Source organism: Borostomias antarcticus, assembly GCF_949987555.1.
Source record: "Borostomias antarcticus genome assembly, contig: scaffold_72, whole genome shotgun sequence".
NCBI classification, from domain to species: domain Eukaryota; kingdom Metazoa; phylum Chordata; class Actinopteri; order Stomiiformes; family Stomiidae; genus Borostomias; species Borostomias antarcticus.
The window spans coordinates 195,908-201,169 of NW_028175989.1; the positions used below are offsets into that span (position 1 = coordinate 195,908).

General features: G+C 42.1%; 2 long non-coding RNA genes across 2 annotated transcripts; both read right to left on the bottom strand.

Annotated features, from left to right (window-relative positions):
• Positions 1-2,293: 2,293 nt before the first annotated feature.
• On the bottom strand, positions 2,294-3,574 carry LOC311328945. Its single transcript, XR_014631255.1, has 6 exons — positions 3,436-3,574; positions 3,170-3,277; positions 3,004-3,084; positions 2,846-2,908; positions 2,686-2,757; positions 2,294-2,569 (listed from the first exon to the last, which is right to left on the bottom strand). It is a non-coding gene; the product is annotated as an uncharacterized lncRNA (long non-coding RNA).
• A 389-nt stretch (positions 3,575-3,963) lies between these two features.
• LOC311328946 lies at positions 3,964-4,477 on the bottom strand. Its single transcript, XR_014631256.1, has 3 exons — positions 4,331-4,477; positions 4,183-4,242; positions 3,964-4,085 (listed from the first exon to the last, which is right to left on the bottom strand). It is a non-coding gene; the product is annotated as an uncharacterized lncRNA (long non-coding RNA).
• Positions 4,478-5,262: the final 785 nt, after the last annotated feature.

Here is a 5,262-nt window from a genome sequence, read left to right on the forward strand (position 1 = left end):
AAATCGACCAGCCGATTTCCACTGCACAAGTAGAGTAATGGTCAGAACAATTGGACTCCCACGCGGGGGCCGGTCGGGGATAGTTGGAACAGACTGACAGCCAATCAGATTGCAGTATATATCATGCATTCGAAGTGGAGGATGTGGGAGACCGGGGTTCTATTCCCGGTCAATAGTGATTGCAATATATCAATGATGCTGATCTCCTTGACTTCTTATGTATACCCAACCATCTGTCTTCTTATGTATACCCAACCATCTGTCTTCTTATGTATACCCAACCATCTGATCTCCTTGACTTCTTATGTATACCCAACCATCTGATATCCTTGACTTCTTATGTATACCCAACCATCTGTCTGAATATATCAATGATGCTGATCTCCTTGACTTCTTATGTATACCCAACCATCTGTCTGAATATATCAATGATGCTGATCTCCTTGACTTCTTATGTATACCCAACCATCTGATATCCTTGACTTCTTATGTATACCCAACCATCTGTCTGAATATATCAATGATGCTGATCTCCTTGACTTCTTATGTATACCCAACCATCTGTCTGAATGTGAAAGGGGTTAAGAAATTAAAACTTGTCACACTTGCCACATCTTTTCCTCTGAGTGTTCTTTGTTGTGGCCTAACTGTTTATGCTTTCACAGAGGATACACTACATCAATTCATTCATTTGTTCATTAAGTTAATAATTCCTTCATTCATTATTTCTGAAAAATACCGGTACATCATTCTGTGCATTTCTTATAAACTTCCCTAAACGTTTCCAGTTGTTGGTGTGCTTTGAAATTGTGAATTGTGAAAAAATTAATATTGATTATGGTAGATATTTGAATAGATAGATATTTTAACTGCGTGGTAATGGCTGACCTGGACAGAAAATAATAGATATATTAAGTCATAGTTATACCACTGTGTTTGTGACTTACTTCTCTGCCTCACACGAGCACACACAGACACTATGCTTGCACTTACTTTGAACTGTCTTTACCATAAGTGATGGCAAAGGTGGGCACTATTGATCATCCTCTTCACCCAATCAGCACAGTGCACTTTTTCTTCTTTGCTTGGAGACCAGGGTATGATCTCCCATCAGGGAGATATCATATTAATATTCTCACAGATATAATAACACTCAATCTGGATTCTGTGGTATTATATATAAATCATATGCTATATTATTGCACTATGAAGAACAACCAGATCAGTTCATTGTTAACTATTATACCTTTTTGTTTGATCTTCTGATCCTATTTTCTGCAGTTCTCAAATCTGCATTGTAAGTCAGGTGAATATCAAGACAGTCATTGTCAATGCCATCTGTACAGTATGTTTTACTTTGAACAAAACAGTGCATACAGTAGACACATGACACATCAATAAAAGTACACATTTATTAGGCTCTAAAAAAATGTACACATCCAAACACACACATGGTAATGATAAATACTATTACAAAATTGAATTGAACACACACCCACATAAGGAAGCCAACATAGGAAAACACACATTGAAAATGTAACTATTTACAAGGAAGACGTATCGCCCACACCAATCATTTCCCCTTTTCCACCTCCCATCTCTGTTTTTCCTTGAGGTAAAAAACAGACTCCTTAAAGTCTTTCCAGGTCATTTCCTTGTCCATGCCCTGGTCATTGTACAAGGAGAAGACCTTAGCTGGGCAGTAAATGTACTTCCCTGCAACACCAGGGAAGCCTGTGTGGACATGAGGACTGTTTGGGCCCTGCTTTAATGCCATGTGACAAAAACGGCACAAACGACCTGTGTGCTGCAGGGTGTCAGACCTCTTCCTCTTTTTCTGCCCTCTCTCCTCCACCCTCTTCTTTGTGTCCTCCAGTTCTTGCTGAAACTTTTTTTTGGTCCCCACAAAGTCTTTAAATGGCATTTTGGGGTTTGTGAGACCCTCAGGACCATAGGCTTTAAAAACCTTACTGGAGCAGTAAAAATAATGGACAGTGCCCTGCTGGTAGAAGAAATGGATGGAGGAGCCGTCATTTTCAAACATGGACTTTAGCTGACAACAGGAAAGACATGTCTTTGTTTGTTTCTTGCGTCCTTCTGGCTGTTGTTGTTGTTGTTGCTGCTGCTGCCTCTCCATGATGCCCAGCACAATGTTCTCGATGGCGTCCTCATTTAAAGGTGTGGCTGCAGCAGGTTCACATGGATTCACAACAGCTGGAGACAAGGTAACAACTGGCACACTAACAGTCTCACTCCCCTCTGTTAAAGCGTGCCATAGATGCTGTCTCTCCTGTAGCTTCTCTGGGCTGATGTTCAATTAGGGGTTGGTGAAAGTATTTCGGTGATGGAAGATCCGAGATGTTGTCTATCAACTCAGGCTGAGGAGGGAGGTGCCACAATGACACCATCTTCATGGGATTGCTCACAGGAGGAGAGCCCGGCCATAGACCCATGGATTCCAACTCCGTCTTCATCCATATCTTCTGCTGCTGTGAACAGGTCCACTGGCTCACATCATGGTCATAGCCGGGAAGTTGGGGAGGAGGACAGCTGGGGTGGCTTGAACTGCCTGGTAATGGATGGAATATAATAAACAATATTTTGAGTCATAGGTATACCACTGTGTTTGTGACACTTCTCTGCCTCACATGGGCAGACACAGAGACACAATATTAATACACTTACTTTGAGTTGCCTCTATACGTGATGGCAGAGGTGTACTGGGCACTGCTGACAGCTCATGAGAGGAGAGAGGCTCTGAGAATACAAATTATTATTTTAAGAATCAGAAATCCCTATTAAAACAGGAAGAAATCTTACACATTTGAACCAATTTCATATTTACCAGTAAGAGAAGTACTAGTCCCTGAGCTGCATCCTTCAGCATGAGGTTCAGATTGTGCCGAATCTATAGAAAGGAAATGTAATAGATGACATGTTCATGAGGACAGCTACCGTATTGGCAACAACAAATAAATAATACAATTATAATTCTCTATTTACCGGAGAGGAATGCAGGCACTGTCTTCCCTGCAGACGCAGTAGCTGCTGCAGCTGTGGTCTGGCTGCCAGCTCCACTGAGACCTGTTACATCAGCATAGCATTGACCAGGGTCACCCATACATCTACGACAGCAATCAGTGAAATAATACTTGATAAAAATGCATACTTTGGGGGACTTCCTGCCTCACTGTAGACTGCGGACACAAAGCCAGTAGCTGTTTTGGAATGGGTGGATGCTTCACAAGAGCTGGGTGCTTCACACTTGCAGATGGACCTGTTGAAATTATGAATAGACATTTACAACATTAGGTGGTGAATGAGGGTGGAAGAACTATGTGCATTTGGAGATATTCACCATGGGAGGAGACCAGACGCTACAGCGGAAATGACTTCAGAAGGCCTTGATTGAGTGGCAGTGGGTTTGCTCCTTACTGTAAAAGAGGAAATGACTTCAGAAGGCCTTGATTGAGTGGCAGTGGGTTTGCTCCTTACTGTAAAAGAAAACATACTGAGTCACTCTCCACCATATTACTAGATGTATGTAATAGTCACTTTCCTAACCTGATTGTCATGTCCCCATCTCCTCATATGACTAGATGTATGTAATAGTCACTCTCCTAACCTGATTGTCATGTCCCCATCTCCTCAAATTGGGGGTTTTAGGGAAGAATATTTTTTACACAGCAGGGGAAGTCAAGTGACATTACAAAACAACATTTCACACAGTATATAGCATGCAGTGAACTAAATGTTAGTAGTCTTAATTAGTCTTAATCTAAAATGCATGCAAAAAGGGTTGCTGAATGCAACTCCTATAGAAAATTCATATGACTTACCTTAGCCTCCGGATAATTCATGATGCATTGGACATAACAGTCCATTTGCTTTTGTTAGTAGAACACAAGAACAAAATTGGACATCAGAACAAGGCCAGAACACGGCCAAAACAATAAACCAGTGTAAGAAGCCTTCAGTCATGGTGGAGGCGTTCTGTGTCTCAGAACTCTTCCACCACTCTGATGGAGATGAACCTCGGCCTGTAGACACAGCTGGGGCTCCTGTGACTGCAGCTCCTGGTCAATCTGAGGACATGAAAATAACATTCTCACTGTTGATCATGATCATTTGCAAAAACACAGTGACCAGGAAAAGTAACAAAATATTTTTCAATTAACTCACCCTGGATAAATTTGGAGGGAGAAATACTTAACATTGCCCTGTCAAGCTCCTCGTCATCATCTGTAAAATAAAACACAGACATCACTATGACTAGCACATTACATTAGGATAAATGTTTTTCTTATAAGGGTGTTTGACACTGACATACCTGTAGATTGAGACAGAGGTGTGGCAGTCAGAAGAGTGGGGGGGTTCAGGGATTTGGTCTGCTGGTCTAACAGGTATTTTTGCAACCTGTGCATTTTGGTTCCAGCTGCACACTTCTGGCGCATGATGAAGGTAGCAAATCCATCAGCCCTGCTGTCCCAAACTTCTTTCCAGGTGTCTTTCGCTCTGACACCAAAGCCAACCAGGTTGTCCTCTTCTGAAAGCCATGGTGGAGCAGTGGACCGCTCAACTTCATATTTGAGGAGAGACCTTATCTCCTCGAAACTGAGGGCATACTCCTCAAAGGAGACAAGACTGTCCTTGAAGTGTCCTTCTGCCACAAAGACACCAGTGTCTCTCCTTCTGGACAGTCTTGATCAGGTACACTGTGTACCCCACATCGTTCTCCAACAGCCATCTGAAGGATTTGCCCTTGTATTTACCAAACTGGAGGATATACTCCCCAAGCACTTCACTCCGGTTTGTGTAATCCCCTCCTCTGTTAAAAACCACAGTCCTGGCATTCACCCTGACCACATCTTCTTTGACTGGCGCTGACCTGTCTTGTAATGAGCGGTCATTTTTAATTTTTCTTGCCTCTTCTGAAGGCTCCTGCCGCAAAAAGCCCAAGGGCCCCTTCCGGAAGCAAACAGTCCCCTTCCCCGGGAAGATTACACTATGCTTTTGGGACATGTTGATGACTTCTGTAAACGAGAACAACAAAACATACTGTTATATTTGTGGAATTTAAACTTAAGTGTCATAATCATCACTTTAGTACAAATTTGAATAAATTGAGTGTACAGTAAGGCATACTATAACTAGATTACATGTAACCATTACAGAAAAGGAGTAGAGCTACTACTTATATGCTCTAGGCTTAGCTCTAAGCCTTGTAGGCCTATGCCATCACCTTATGACTACACAGACACA